This window comes from Dermacentor andersoni, chromosome 1 (assembly GCF_023375885.2).
Source record: "Dermacentor andersoni chromosome 1, qqDerAnde1_hic_scaffold, whole genome shotgun sequence".
Lineage (NCBI taxonomy): Eukaryota > Metazoa > Arthropoda > Arachnida > Ixodida > Ixodidae > Dermacentor > Dermacentor andersoni.
This window is the reverse complement of record NC_092814.1, coordinates 165480995-165497838: the sequence shown is the minus strand read 5'-3', so window position 1 is coordinate 165497838 and position 16844 is coordinate 165480995. Positions and strand designations below refer to the sequence as shown.

The window sequence follows — 16844 nt, the reverse complement described above, 5'->3', positions numbered from 1 at the left end:
ACTATTAACGTACTTCGTCGTTTTCATTTGTACATAGCCATCATCATCTTCACTGTTCTTCGACTTCTTCGCGCGTGAGCTGGGGGCGTTGCCTTTGGTGGAATAAACAGCGCTGGACAACTTGATCGGTCTCGGTATTATAAAGTGGTGGAGGTACGTCAAGATCCCGACGTCCTCTCGCGTTCCCGTCCTCCCTGGAGCTCCGTTCCGGTCGCCGCCGCCTGCACCCAACTACCCCTACAACAATGGACACTTCCGACCCCGGCCCTTCCGGCGCCTCAAACCCTACCACACAGACGACCCCACCTGCGGCGCCCTCTTGGACTGTGACGAGCCCTCAGCGCGATCCCCCTGTCTTTGCGGGACTCCGCGGTGATGACGTAGACGATTGGATCGACCACTACGACCGCGTGAGTTCTTGTAACAAGTGGAACGACACCCAGAAATTGAGGCACGTCGCCTTCTACTTGACCGGTGTTGCAAAGACGTGGTATTTCAACCACGAAACCGACATCGCGGATTGGACCACGTTTACCTCGAAGCTGCGGCAAATCTTCGCTTCCTCGTCTGGCCGTGCAGAAGTCGCCAAACAGAAGCTGGGAACGCGCCGCCAACTTCCCCAAGAGTCTTACACCTCATACATAGAGGATGTCTTGGCTCTGTGCCGCCGTGCGAATCCTAGCATGACGGAAGCCGAACGCGTTCGCCACATCTTAAAAGGCATTGGGCCTGTCGCGTTCAACGCCTTAATCGTGCAAAATCCGGCTTCTGTCCAAGACATCACTTCAACGTGTCAACGCCTCGACGAGCTGCAGTCTATTCGTCTTCCACATGACAGCAGCGATCCTCAGGTTGCTCATTCTCCAGATCTACGTGCTCTTATCCGCACCATCATCCGCGAGGAGCTTCAACTACAAGACCTAAAGCGTCCCCCTGCTGCCTGCGCACCAACCCCCACCTTCGACTTGCGCGAGGTCGTAAAGCAGGAGTTGACAGCGATGACTACACCCACGACGCATCTTGCTCCGGTAGCGCGCTCCACCCCTACCTACGCGGATGTTGTTTCGCTACCCACCCCTACCGTGACTTCCGTGCCTACTGGCGTTTCCTATGACCATTTGGCTTCGATGGGAACCAGAGCACTTGCTGCGCCATCGTACCCTCAGTGGCGTCCACCTCGTCCGGTTTGTTTTTACTGTGGCATACGCGGCCATATATCTCGCTTCTGCCGCCGGCGCCAGCAGGATGAAAGGCGAGGCTATGCTGAGCACGAAAGAGACCGCACTCGCCGATCAGACGACTACTATCCCGGACCGCACTCATTCCCTCAACAGCGTTCTCCGTCTCCACCAGCTGCTCCCAATCTGCCTCATAGTTCCCGTTCGGCCAGACGTCGTTCTCCATCCCCTTACCGGCGCTCTACATCACCACTTCGTCCCACTTCCCATTTTGTCGACCAGCACTCGGAAAACTAACTGTTGCAGTTTTTGGAGGGGAAACTGCTTCTTATCGGTCTTCAAAAATTCCTCCTGTTCGCCCGGCCAACATGCTTTCTGTGACTGTCGAAGGTGTTCCCGCATCAGCTCTCATCGATACCGGTGCCGCCGTTTCTGTTCTTCGGAGTGATCTGTGTTCCCGGCTCCGTAAAGTAAAAACGCCTTATCTTGGACCTATTTTGCGTGGCGCTAATAATGCATTCATTCACCCTGACGGACAGTGTACTGCTCGTGTTCTCATCGACGGCATACGCCACCACATCGAGTTTATCATCCTTCCAACGTGTATCCATGAACTTATACTTGGTTGGGACTTCCTACATTCTGCTTCAGCCGTCATTTCATGTAGAGAAGAAGTTGTCCACATCACAGATACAGAGCTTGAACCTGTTGCGGACTCTACACTTTCATGCGTGAACTTGGTCCTCGCTTCAGACTACGTCCTGCGTCCTGGTCACGAAGACGTTGTAGCCGTAACGTCCAGTCAGATCGCCGACGGAGACGCCCTAGTCGCCCCTTCTTCCCGCTGTACTTCTCGCGGAATTCTCATTGCCACCTGTCTCGTCCGGTTTTCACGCGGCCGCGCCCTTCTGTCTGCTTGCAACACGACCCCAGATCCTGTGATGCTGCCCAAAGGGATGACTGTGGCAACCCTCGCCGACACTCAACCAATCTCTCTAGTCACGCTTTGCCCTTCTTCATCGCCAGCACCAACCTCAGGTTTGGATGATTCTTTCCCTCCTCCAGCCGTTCTTGGTTCTGACCTAACAGCCGCGCAGTCCGAAGCCTTAATGGTGGTCTTGGCAAAACACAAAGCCTGTTTCGATAGCTGTTCCTCTGTGTTGAGCCAAACTCCTGCGGCTACACACCGTATCGAAACCGAAGGTTCCGCTATAATACGACGACGCCCCTATCGTGTATCGCCGTCCGAACGAAAGGTCATTGAACAACAGGTCGCTGACATGCTTGCGCGGAAGATAATACGACCTTCATCTAGCCCATGGGCGTCTCCCGTGGTCCTGGTAAAGAAGAAAGATGGCTCAGTTCGCTTTTGCGTGGATTATCGAGCGCTCAATAAGATCACACGCAAGGACGTATATCCAATACCTCGAATTGACGACGCTTTGGACACACTACAAGGGGCGGAGTATTTCTCCAGCATTGATCTTCGATCAGGATATTGGCAAATTCCGATGAACGAGACTGACAAAGAAAAGACCGCATTCGCTACACCGGATGGCCTTTATGAATTTAACGTGATGCCTTTTGGCCTTTGCAATGCTCCTGCCACATTTGAGCGCATGATAGACAACGTACTTCGTGGTCTAAAATGGAAGACATGCCTCTGTTATCTGGACGATATTGTCATCTTTTCGTCTGACTTCAGCCAACATCTTCAACGATTAGACGAAGTTCTCAAGTGCCTTGCGAATGCTGGTCTCCAGATCAATACAAAAAAATGCAAATTTGCAACCAAAACAATAAAAGTATTGGGTCACGTCGTCTCAAAAGATGGCATCCAGCCTGACCCCGACAAGATTAGTGCCGTTCTTCAGTTTCCTCGCCCCCAGCAACAGAAAGACCTACGTAGTTTCCTCGGCTTGGCGTCATATTTTCGTAGGTTTATACGCAACTTCGCAGCAATAGCAGCTCCTCTACACAAGCTACTGGTTACCGGTGCCTCTTTCACGTGGACTAGCGACTGCGAGTCGGCTTTTCAAGCTCTTAAGCGGCATCTTACTTCCGGACCAGTGCTTCGCCACTTCGATAATCGTGCCCCCACCATACTCCATACTGACGCAAGCGCACAAGGTATTGGCGCAGTACTTCTGCAACGTAATACAGCATCTAAAGAGCAAGTCATAGCATATGCCAGCCGAACACTTTCTCCAGCTGAGCGGAACTACACCATTACAGAGCAAGAGTGCCTGGCTATCGTTTGGTCGATTCAGAAATTTCGCCCATACCTTTACGGCCGCCACTTCACCATCGTCACCGACCATCATGCTCTGTGTTGGCTGTCATCAATGAAAAACATGTCAGGACGCTTAGGACGCTGGATACTCCGCTTGCAGGAATATGACTTCACTATAACGTACAAGTCTGGAAAACACCATCATGATGCAGACGCATTGTCTCGCTGCCCACTCTCACTCTCTCCAGGTAACGCGCCGTCGTCTTCCCAACCACGTCGTTCCGATGCTACGCCTGCCTCTCACCAACTCTCGATAACATCCCTGGACCAAGTTACGCTTTCATCACGCTCTGATTTCGTCTCGCTTCAGCGGGCCGACTCCTACTGTCGAGCTCTCATGGATCGCCTTAGTGGGTTCGCCGAACCGCCCAACAGCCGCTTGCGACGCCAACTTCGACAATTCCGCCTTCAAGGTGGCGTGCTACACCGCTACATTTACCACCCAACAGGTCACCGGTGGGTCCCAGTTCTACCTCGCTGCCTTCGTTTGCGGGTATTAGAGGCACTTCACGACGATGTATCGGCTGGCCACTTAGGCTTCCACAAGACTTACGACCGCATAAAGACCCGCTGCTTCTGGCCTGGCCTATCCTCAACGGTGGCCAAATACATTGCCTCTTGTGCGTCATGTCAGCACCGCAAACGCTCGACATCCCCTCCTGCCGGTTTACTACAACCTCTCCCTTGCCCGGACGCACCTTTTGAATTTGTTGGCATTGATTTATATGGTCCCTTGCCGTTGACACCCTCCGGTCACCGTTGGATTGTCACTTCGGTCGACCATTTAACAAGATATGCCGAGACTGCCCCTCTGCGATCCGGCACCGCTTCTGAGGTCGCCGACTTTTTCTTGCGCGCCATCGTCTTGCGCCATGGGGCTCCTCGCGTTCTTCTCAGTGACCGTGGCAAGGCGTTCATTTCACAAGTCCTCGAGGAAGTTCTTCGAGCCACTAATACCGTCCACAAATCTACGTCCACTTATCATCCGCAAACCAATGGCCTTACTGAGCGCTTCCACCGTACGCTGTCTGACATGATTTCCATGTACATCCGTCCTGACCACACTGACTGGGATAAAATTCTTCCTTTTGTGACATTCGCATATAACACTGCTATTCAACGAACTACCGGCTACAGCCCTTTCTTCCTTGTGTATGGACGATCTCCTTCCACCATATTCGACAGAGAACTATTTTTCGCACCTTCTTCGCCTAACGCGTCGCTTCCGGAAGATTTCGCTGCCCGAGTTGCACATTGCCGTCAAATCGCCCGGCAAAGCACAGAAGCTACCCAAGCTGAGCGCAAGCGTTACTGCGACAACAAACGCCGTGACCTACGTTTTCACCCTGGAGACCAAGTCCTGCTTTGGACTCCAGTCCGCACCCCAGGCCTCTGTGAGAAGTTCCTTCCACGCTACATTGGCCCATACACCGTTGTGCAGCAAACATCTGCAGTGAACTATCTCGTTCGCCCAGTACACTCCGTCACTGACCGGCGCCGCCGGAATGCTGAAATTGTTCACGTCTCGCGGATGAAGCCCTTCACTCCCCGTTTAGATAATCTCTAATCTGCGGCCAGGCTGGCCGCTTCCATGACGGGGGGAAGTTAGTGTAAGCACTATTAACGTACTTCGTCGTTTTCATTTGTACATAGCCATCATCATCTTCACTGTTCTTCGACTTCTTCGCGCGTGAGCTGGGGGCGTTGCCTTTGGTGGAATAAACAGCGCTGGACAACTTGATCGGTCTCGGTATTATAATATATATATATATATATATATATATATATATATATATATATATATATATATATAATTTTAAAGATCGCCTGTGGGAGCTCGACAACGTAATTGCAGTCCTTAAGCTGGGTTATTCGATGCGGCGGACATTACTCGCGTGATAAATTGAAATACGTAAAAATGCGTAATACAGAAATTAACAAAATCTCACTAATTAAGTTTTTGCTAATTAATTTAAGGCACATATTACAATTTACGAAGTGTAGCCGGTGAGTTTACAAGGCATATTGACTTAGAACGGATTCTGAGGATGGCACCGCGCGACTGGCCGCTCGAGGCACTTTGCGTGCATTGGCGGGCCTGTTTCACGCTCGGAAAAACACTTTTATGTGGCACGTATTGAGCAGTAGAAAACTGTATGGGGAGTTTTTCATGTTGCTTCACAATTTTCTCATTGACACTTTTCATCGAATTATAACAATTGAGAAGTTGTTTAATAATTATGACTAATTATCTAATTAGGCGGAATGAAAAAAATAATTTCAGTATCTCCAACCGACGGCAAGCAACATTACCTTGGTTCTGTCCAGCTACGTGGCATTTGCGTATCTTTAAATCTTGCTGCATGATAGTTGGGACACCCTGTATATGGTACCCGCTGTGGTTGCTTAGTGGCTATGGTGTTGAACAACTAAGCACGAGGTTGCGGGATCGAATCCCGGCCATGGCGGCCGCATTTCGATGGGGGCTATATACCAAAACACCCGTGTACTTAGATTTAGGTGCACGTTAAAGAACCCCAGGTGGTCCAAATTTCCAGAGTCCCCCACCACGGCGTGCTTCATAATGAGATCGTGGTTTTGGCACGTGAAACTCCATAATTAATTTTTTTAACCCTGTATATGGTAATGATGTGACAAATGCTAATGATTTGGAACACTCCTAAAGGGTTTCCTCTATGGCGTATACCTTTTAGCCGACTCTTGCTAATACTTAGAAATGAAAACTGCAAGATAGGCTTTTTATGCTCAAAACAGAGAACGAAGTCACGGAGTTTCTAGGCCAAGAAGGCGCCAACGTCGACGCCGCCGATGCAACTGAGAAATCCCAATAACAAGGTTGTATTGCTGTAGAAAGTAGTTAAAGTAATGCTTTTAGCGGATCTGTATTGCAAAGGAAGCTTCGATCGCTTTAAAATACCCAAACCCGCGCAACTGCTCCGATAACTTCCATGCGCCAGCGCTGCTGATCTTATGCTGTTCATCACAAATTCCTAAGCTTTGCAACCCTCTATGTGTTATATGCTCCATTCCATGCTCCGTAGCAATATCCTTATTGCTAATAACAAGTCGTTCTCGTCCAGGCCATCACGCTGTCCTTGTCCAAAGGAAAAAGAACGCCCGGTAGAGTTTCCTACGCTGCATGTGACAATTAAGAGCCGTAGCGCGTGCCGATCATAAACAAGGAAAAAGCAAAACATTGCAAAAAAATGCTCTTGCCTTTCTTTCTTTCTTTCTTTCTTTCTTTCTTTTGCTAATATCGAAATCGCATGGCAGAATTCATGCATATATTCTCTACTACGAATCCCTTGGGGATAAGCGAAACGTTCTCTTCTTTGGAGGACGACGGTGCCTTCGATATCTGCAAAAAAAAAAAAAAGCAAGAAAGAAAAGCAAAAGAAAGGTCGAGAAAAGCAAAATACGGGAAAGCCCAAACGACTTATACGCATGTTTGTGTTTTAGGGCCGCTTTGAGTGTTCTCTGTGCACGACGGAATGTCTCGTAAGGCGAAGCCATTGTTTCGTGGCACGGCAGGCTTTTGTTGAATCAGGGAGTTTTGAACCGGGAAATTAGGTGTGCTGCAAAGCCGAACGAATTGCGATGACATTGCCCGTCGTGCTGCCTACCGGGTTCGCCTATACAGCAGGCACGCAGCAGATCAGCAGCTGAATATACGTATATACAACTGCCTGAAATACACGCCAAAGCGCGCGGACGCCCGCAATGCCAGCGTGTGATAAGCAACGCCGACTTGATTGTCGATAACCTCCGAAGTGATGCCCGCCGGCAGCACAGCTGCGGCGATCCATTTCGCGCGGATCGGGTCGTCGTATAATGTCTAATGAAAGCGCACGCTTATTTATTTGGTCGATCGCACTTTGCCGGTGAAGATAATTTACACCCTCGGCATGTCTTCCACTATCAGCGCCACTTTACGCCTCAAACAGAACTGCCGTTAGCGTTGAACTGATACCGGTAGGGGTCACTATATGTGCGCCCGTAAATAGGCTTAATCTTTAGAAGCTTCGAGGAGACGCTGGTCGCCGTACGTGGCCACACTTGCACAACACACCGCAGACATTCACCGGTCACCCTTGCCGTCGCCGAATTGCGAACAGATCAAATTTCTGCGTCTAGCACTGTGTAAAAAACGGTAGACAAAATTTTACCGCTACTATGTGTGACGGCGTGGGACCCTGATTGTGGTTTTCGAAGCGGCCTCATCATTATGTGAATACAGAGGCAGCTTGTGCGCCCAATAAAAAGGCCATGTTCGCTGCCCTTAATTGACCGCAGGTGGCACATCACCCCCGCAACGGTTTTCAGATCTCACTCGCGTTATTAGATTCGTCGGACGGTCCTACCGCTGTCGACCAGATGTAGGAGTCGTCGGACTATCTCGCCGCTGCCACCATTTGAAGGAGATGAAGGTCGTAGACAGGAACTCGGTGAACAGGATTTATTTACATATTAACAGTTTAAGCAGGATACATTGGCAGACTAGCGCGACTCCCATATGGAGCCCGCAAAACTAACATACAGCAAACAGTTTACGAGCACACAGCTCACTAGTACATTTCTAGTATGACAGAGCACTCAGCTCCCGACAACGATCACGACACGAGCACACCCTAGCAGCCGGCAAACGCTGCTTATAAGCTCTCCGCTTGACGTCATAGTTCGACGTCATCGTTCGGTCGTGGACGGAGCACGAATGGTCGGGAAGGTTCGTCCAAGCATTGTAAACTTGCCGCCGCCCCGCACTATCGTTTACGCCCACACACACGCAAACACACAGGTGCGAACCCATACACACAAAGGCTCCGGAGTCGACGACCGAGGGCTTCGTAGAACTGTGCTCCGTCCCGGGTGGCTCGGCCAAGTACCGATTTCCGGAGTTGATCGCGCGCCACGTGGCTGCCTGCCGACCGCAGTACTCGGAAGAGCTCCCTGTCTGGTGGGCTTGGAACATGTGCAGCGGGCTGAAAGCTGGCCCGTACGGCCATTTTAACAGCGTGGAGTGTAGTTGACTGACCTTGACGTCCCGCGGCTCAGGTTGCCACGCCGACGATTAGTTTGTTGGATCATTCGAAAGCAAATGTTTTATTTTCTTTTTTTCTCCCGGGTAAATTGGCACATTTTGTGTAACTGGGCGTTGCAGTTTCGAAGCTCACGCCTGGCGTGTATACGTTTGGATACTAAACAGGGCTTATAGCTTTGCTGTGAGTGCGATAATTCGAGTCTCCGCGATCGAAGTGTCTTGCTATGTCTTTCACTGTTAGTCTGTAGTTGAAGCTGCTCATTATTTTTAACAAGAGCAGCTATAGCTATTGTGTTTGCACATTTATTTGCCTAGTGGGATAGTGCGTCAATATATTTAATTTAGCTATTTACTTTCTGACAGCCACGGCCGGACTGGTACAATACAGTGGATTATTAGTCGCCTCATCAAGGCGACAAGATACAAGTGAATATAATGAGAAATGAGACTCTAGCGCAAAACAGCGACATGCAGCCTTAGCTTACCACAACGCACATGGAAACGTAAATCTCTATTGACAAGCATACTAAGGCAGGACGTTTCACATGTGAGTGTGCCGCTCGGAGAGAAAGAAACTCGGCAAGTCAGTTTGATCTACGAAGGAAAACTTATAAAGTGTATTGAACACGTACGAACAACAACAACAAAAAAAACACTCAAGACAAAGAAAAGAAAAAGAAAAGAATTCAGTGCTCTTCCACTCTGTGAAGAAGGATGCCCAGTGAAGATATGTGGGGCCCCTTAATGGTGAACTGCACATCCGCCGCGGGTCGGCCCGGTATTGCACTATCTTCGGGGTCGGACCACGTATGGGGAGTGCTTAACGCCTGCTTCACCTCCGCCGCAGGTCGGCCCGGCATTGCACTACCTTCGGGATCTTTTTCTACACGCGGACACGATAGTGGGGAAAGTAGCCCTTAACAGCTTCGCTGTCAAAAAACGTGCATAAACCATCGCCGACGAATGTCAATGTAGGCGAATAGCCGAACGCTTCTAGAAAGCTGTCCACTTTGCAGCGAGGACATTGGACCGTTGCAGCGAGGACATTTATGGAGCGTTTGTATTTTCATTGCGTGATTGCGCATATATAGAGAACAGAACCGCTAAGCACTGCACCTGCAACGGTCCCGGAGCCCTCTCCTGCAGCTGCCACAGGGAAGGGGTGCGGGGCGGGAGGAGAGCAATGCTGTCCTCCCCGAACGCCTCACAACAGAGTCTAAACAGTCAAACGCTCCAAAGCTCTCGCGTGACAGCACGTGGCGGCAGGCCCGGCCATTCGCTTACACGCACAACTCTGTTACGCTTAAGAGACGATGTCACGAAGAAGGCATGTTTGCAATGGAGCAGAGTTGTACACACGGCCTCAAAACGTTACGTACCATGTGATATCGTAAAACGCTGAATTTCTGAGCAGCCTGTAAAACTAGCCAGTAAAACCGTACCTCACTGTGTTGTCCGCATATATACTAGTAGCGGCTAGAAATGTGAACACCAGTCACCGTTGCGAGGCTGCTGAAATAGTAACCTTTTTCCCAGATTCCGTGGTCCGTAACATATTGTGGCCGGGTGTACTTCAGCATTGTCGCCCATTACCTATTTTCAAAGCCTCCGCGATAGGCCTGGCTGCATAACAAAATTTGCAAAAAAAAAATTATTTTACCGTTGCAAATGCTAAATCTATAATTCATTCATATAATTCATAATTCATAACCCAGTTTTTTTTAAAATCTAATATATTCACTTTTGGCGTTCGTCGCCGAACGCGCCCTTTGTATCGGCGGGGAAAGTGCGACCACCGACTACTACAAACCACCGACCACGAAACACTGGCGAAGTAACCAAAGGTGTGCTCGTCCAAGACGGCGCTCGTCCCGACCTCTTTCTTCGTCCGTGTTCCAGGCGTCGCTCCTTTTTCTTTACTGAGCCAAAGAAAGCTGTTCGCTAAGGTTCTCAGCATAACACAAAAGCTATAGAGGCAGGGCATGTCCTATGCGCGGTTTGACTTACACAGTCCAGCTGACTGATCGCACGGCTAGGCGCAGAGTTCTACCTCTCACGGTCTGAGACGACAGAAACTGGGTACCAGAGGTCTGCAGGTCGAGGAACCGCGACCACTAACGCTGGCAACAAGTGGTCGATGCGGCTGGCTCTATATAGGGGCGATGGCTTCGGGGCAGCGGTCGGCGTGGTCCATGCGCATCACGTCATGGAGACGTATACCGGCCAGGTGGTGATTAGAAAAAAAAAAAAAAAAAAAGCCCTTCAGGCTGCGTGCACAGAGGCAGGCCCATGCATGCCCAGGGGGCTTGATAGCGCCCATCTGGGTCAACGGCGTTCCTTCTATTTCCACGGCCACATCTGTTGCTGTTGTTTCAATAAATATATGACTATTAGCCAATCTATCCAATTCTGGACCACGTCTGCCTTCCTGCCACGGCGCTGCAGGCGCCTTCTTGATGATGATGATCGTTTTACAGACAGTGTCTTTCTTAGTGAGTTGCCCCCACTTTTCCGTATCGGGTATATGGATTCCTAGATGTATTTCGCGGACCGATCCCGAAGTTAGTGCAGTCTAAAACCGTGGGCCGTTCCCGCGGATATGCGCCGTCTAAAAATGTGAGCCGATCTCGGAGATAGTGCGGTATCAAAACTGAAGCAGCCCCACGCTCCCCTCACGCGAGGGGTGACGCGACAGAGTATCGCGGGCGCAGTGACTATGCCCCATTCTCACCCCCAACTCGCTCAGGAAGACATGGTCTTTTGTACACTTCAACTACAAGTTGGATGACCTTCTCTCGTTTTATTTTATTCGACAGCGCAAGCGTTCGTCGCGTCAGCGTCGTCATCCTCAATTACTTGGCCGCCGATTCGGTCGCCTGCTCGTATTAATTTGTTCGTGGGACGTACCTTGCAGTTATGACAAGGAGCAATAACGCGTTGCACGTACAAGAAAGGCGAAATAAACTGCAATAATAGCCAAAAAAATCATACAAACGAGTTTTATGAAGATTTTTTACGAGTGATAAAGTTAGGTGCAGGAACTCTTACAAAGTGTGGTCGCGGTAGACAAAGATGAATTATTCGAGGACATTAGTGCCCAGTGTAAGCGTTTATTATGTGCGCTAATGAAGTACAGAGTTGCTCGCACATAAGACTTCTAGGGATAAAAAAAATCATGCGCGAGTATTTAACCGCGAAAAAAAAAAGGCAAAATAAACCACGCAGAAACATTATTTAAAATAAAAGCCCGCGGTAAACCATTTTGCGGAATATATTCCAAGGGATTCGTATACATACTGTAGCTCGTTATCTTCAAGAGTAATTAGTTGGATGAGAAAACTTCGACTTGCTGAACACTATTATAACATCCGAACGCGTGAGTGGCCTCCAGTGAGTTGCGGGTGTGCGTCGGGCGTACGTTTGGCGTTCCCCTCGATGCAGCACACCGGATGTTTCAGCGAACACTTTCAAAATTTTTGAAAGGTTGCCTGTGGCAGAGCACAATTCTAGTTTGTGAGCTGGTCTACTCGAAAAGGCGGGCATTAATTGCAAAAAAATTGAAATTCAAGATCGATTAATTACCAAAACTAACTAATTAGGTTTTAACTAATTACACTGTGGGCCATATTGCAATTGACAAATTCTAGCCGTGGAGTTCGCAAGGCGGATCCACTTGGAACGAATTTTCAGGATGACATCAGTTTCGAGATATTAATTCTCGAACTTTGCGGAGAAATGCATTGGCGTTCCAGTTACTTTTGTGCTTCAGTGCATGAAAGGACGTTTTGTTAAGAAAGTATCTGGAACGCCAATGCATTTCTCCGCACAGTTCGGGAATTAAGAGGAAGCTTTAGCTCGGGCCTAACTCCGATGAGGCCTATTCAAATACATGTAAAACGCAATAACGTTTTTCTGAGATAATCCCTGGACCTATTTTAATGAAATTTGTTGCATTTGAGAGAAAAAGTTAAATTCTAGTGACTGTTGGAAGCAGAATTTCGATTTTGGTCCTGAATGTTGTTACAAGAATTTTAAAAAATTCTGAAGTTTGAAAAAAAAAATAGAAGCACGAAGTTTACAAATTCATAGCTCTGCACCAAAAACAGATATCGCGGTTCTGTAAAGGGCATCCATTAGACCATTAAAAGCGGACAAATGCCATATGTCATCTTATATCTTACGTGAATTTGCTACGTTGTTTGCAAGGGTTCTGCAAAATCTGTATTTCCGTATTATTAATTTTTTTTTAGATTCATGTGTAACATATCAATTTTGTCCGCTTTAGATGTACTATTAGATTCAATTCACGTAATTCTGATATCATTTTCGCTTGCTGAGTTAGAGAGTTGTAAACTTCATAGTTTCGTTTTCTGAATTTTTGCCCATTTTTAATAAATAATCGACGACCGAAATCGAAAATTCGAAACCAACAGTCACTAGATTTTAAGTTTTCGTTTTAAATGCAACAAACATCGTCAAATTTGGTGCCGTGGTTGCCGAGAAAAACGAATTCTCCTTTTACATGTATTTAGATAGGAGCACCCGAGCTAAAGCTTCTTCCTCTTAATATCTCGAAACTGGTGTCGTGCTGAGAAATCGTTCCAAGTGGATCCGCCTTGCGAACTCCACGGCTAGAATTTCTAAATTGCAATGTGGCTCATAAGGTAATTGGTTAAAATTTAGTTAGTTAATTTTTGTTAATTAGCCGATTATGCATTTCAATTTTTTGTGCAAGTCAGTCCGCCTCTTCGATTAGACCAGCTCACGAACTAGAATTGTGGTATCGGCCACAAACAACCTTTCAAAAATTTTGAAAGTGTTCGCTGAAACACTCGGTATATGTTGCGTATACATCGATGGTTGCCATCCTGCTAGTAACAGCGCAAAATGTAGACAAGGGACGAGACAAGAAGACACCACAAGCGCTGCAGCGCTTGTGGTGTCTTCTTGTCTCGTCCCTTGTCTACATTTTGCGCTGTTACTAGCAGGATGGAAAACCAACAAGCCCAAGCTGCTATTCTAGAGATGGTTGCCATGTGTTAGCAGTTAAACGAGGACGCTGGCCATGGGGCTCTTGCATTGCCCAGGGGGCGCTGCGAAAAAGGTGCTAAAAAGCGCCCTCTGTCCTAAAATGGGTCGTACCAAGCTCGGTCGTCTGCTTCGGAAAGCACGTTTACAATATGGACCCGCCACTTTCGGTTGTGTTGTATCACGGCCTGCAGCGAATATCGGGCGCCGAAGATTTTTTCAGGAGTGGCACGCTGCGTAAAGGCAAGAAATTATGCAGTGCCGAATACGTGTATGCCGTTCAAGAATTAAGCGGCGAAGTTTTAGCGCGGTGTCAATCGGAAGTGAAGCGAGTCGCGTACGAAGTGGAACTTCAGGTAAGGTTTGCACGCTGCTAGATTCAGGCGCACAAACGCGAGGAAATGCTTGCTATAAATGAATCCACAGCAGCGATAAGCAGACATCATGTGTACGGAACTGCTCGAGCACACGACGGTACGCGCCGCGACGGCAGCGGTCTTTCAGCATGCCGCGATGTACGAAGTGCTCGAGCGCACGATCGTACGCGCCGCGACGGCAGCGGTCTTTCGACATGCCGCGAAACGGCGGGTCTCCTGCAATCTTTGTTGACTGCATGCCGCTAAACAAGTAGTTAGGCCTGCGTTGTAGTAGCGGCCATCTGTCCCTTTTAGTAACTGGTAATAACTGATGCAATGCATATGAGCTCGCACGTACGTGCGAATCGCGCAGCGCGAGCTCGTGCGCTGCTCGCTTGATGTAGCTTTTAATGACAACGCTCGAAAATCGATCTGCTGTAATCAATACTATCTTGCTGCGCTGCCTCAACATGCTGGCTTGAGGTCAAGTATGAGCACATTTAACTCTCTAACCTGTGCTGCTCGTAGTGGGGTAGTGAATTATCACCGAATCAACCCGGCCATTTGTGGTCATTTGCACACACCTGGGCACTTCACCACTTCGCACCGGTCGAATTGTTAATTGTTGCTGTGGCCGGGTTTCGAATCGTGAATCACCAGCCATGCCTGCTGCTATATCGGTCTGCCGTCGGGACTGTAGATGCAAAAGACCGAATTTTAGAACGCAGATCTATAATCAAGCAAGCTTCAAGACAGGTGAAGCAGCCAGCATGGCGCGAAGTTTCGCTTACCCAGCGCGACGAACTGCAGTTATACAGCGCGCCCGACGCTCCGCTTCGTGAGGCCTCGAAGGGAAACGATAGAATCGTATGTTGGGATTCAGGCCTTCTTGTTCATGGGAGCCCACGACGCAGCAGTATCGACGGTGACGCTTTTTTCGATGCTGAGCTAGGTCCCTCCGGATCGGCGTCGCCGATTCCTTCTGCTTCCAGCATTACGTCCCACGACACACGGAGAGTCCGTTTTCGTTAAACTATAGGCTGCGACCAGCTCGCAGCGTGGTCGATGTGGTCTGTGAGAAGTGACGAGCCTTTTCGCACTCGCAACAGGGCAGAAAAAAGTGCGAATCGACGCAAAACTCGGCCTAGAAACGTGCTTCGCCACAGCCAGGGCTCAATACGACCCAAGCTGGTACGACCCAAATGTCGTTTCCCGCGCCGCCACCAGGCGCCGCAACTATACCTCAAACTCCAGCGCAAGACGCCCATTGCTATAGGCCGTATTTTTGCCATAGCGGCTTCACAGGGCATGTGAAAAAAAGAAAGAAAGAAAGAAGGAAAGAAAGAAAGAAAGAAGGAAAGAAAGAAAGAAAGAAAGAAAGAAAGAAAGAAAGAAAGAAAGAATAATATTAATAAGAAGAAAACAACAAGACAAGACAGCAGCTGTTGGCGCGGTGTGTTTAGTGCACAGACATAAAGCCTGAGAACGATAAGTTTATAGTACGGGCACAGCTGCTAAAATTTCCGGCTGTGCTGCCATAGAGGCCCATTATTGCGCAACACTTTCACGGGCATTAGTCCGCGCTGTTGGTTGTGGTATAGCAGCCGTCTTTATGCGGAGTTAAGCCATTATGCTGCACTGTACCGCTGAATGTTATTCCGTGCTGCCCAGTGCTTCGTATCCATGTTGGAATGAGCCGTGAGAACTGAAGTAACCGTACTGTGTGGGAACAGCGCGAAGAGACAAAAGACGGGAAAAAATGGTAGGTGACCCTAATCTTTGACTTAGGTGTCTCTTAGTGGCACTCACACCTCGGCGTTGGTGTTCTTTCGGTTAAGCTAAAGCCCCTTAAACTTCGTAAAGTAGCGTCACGCTTTGAAGAATGCCGCCCCCTCCTCGCGCGTTCTGGTCGAGGCCAACGCCGCGTCGCCATTGACCTAATGGCATCACGTGGGCCCTCGCGTCGGCTTCGTTTGCTTACAGTCGCGCTTCAGCGCCATTTCTGCTTGAGAAGCGCGTCTGCGGAGGGGCGAGGAGCACATGTTGGCGCCGTTGCTCTTCTGTGTTGTTTTGGTTTGCGAACGCCTTGAACTTTTGTGGCAAGTGCGACGTCGCTTCATGGCATTTTCTATCACCATAACCTGCTGCGTCTTCGTATGCCAAAATAGTTTCAGCAAAGACAAGAAGCTCTTCTCGATACCGTCGGGCAAGCGCTACGTGTTAGGAAGAAATACGTGGATTCATCGAATTGGGAGGGAGAACTTCAGACCAAGAGAGAGAGAATGAAGAGGAAAGGCGGGGAGGTTAACCAGATATGAGTCTCCGGTTTGCTACCCTACACTGGGGATGGGGGACGAGGTAGTTGTGAGTCTCTCATAGTATAGTCCTACGCGACGTGTACTTTGTTTATATAAGTAGTACGTTCGTATTTGGTGCGCTTAATCATATTGTACGCCAACAGGCTTAAATTCGCGGGCACGCGAGGTTGCGCGAGAAAACGTGATTACGAAACCTTTAGGATTCAGCGCATTCCTTTTGACAAAATTTGAGGCTCGAGTGTGAAAACTCACCTTAGGAAAGCAACTCTCCGAATTTTGTGGTTACTAACTAGCCTTCTTTAGAGCGCATAGCTTTGTTTGCCTCTTCGTGTTCGTCATTGGCGGTCGCCCGGTGGATTTGCGATACAAAGGGAAAGTGTGCGTGCTCTCTCGAAACCGCGTTTGTCGCCGAACGACAGCATCATAAGTCTCTGAGATGTATGTGTTAATTCGTGTCAGCTTTAAAGTGTGTGCAGGTTAAGATACGGCGATGGAGCACTCGCAAAGAAAATGTGTGATCGCCCGCTCGTTCATTGGCTGGCTTAGTCGTCGTTCGCTCGTTCGTTAAGTCGTTCGCTTACTCGTTCGTTCGACTGTTAGCTCGTTCGGCCA

At 48.9% G+C, this 16844-nt stretch overlaps 1 protein-coding gene across 4 annotated transcripts in view; it reads left to right on the top strand.

Annotated features, from left to right (window-relative positions):
- Nucleotides 1-16844, top strand: part of LPCAT (lysophosphatidylcholine acyltransferase) — a 165305-nt gene that overhangs the window by 53963 nt on the left and 94498 nt on the right. Inside the window, exon 1 of one of the 4 annotated variants that reach the window (XM_055062709.2) lies at nucleotides 13607-15676. The exons of the other annotated variants lie outside the window; for them this stretch is intronic. The gene's annotated coding sequence lies outside the window, so the exon portion shown is untranslated. Of the gene's footprint in view, nucleotides 1-13606; nucleotides 15677-16844 lie in introns of those variants that run through there. 4 annotated transcript variants of the gene reach the window in all.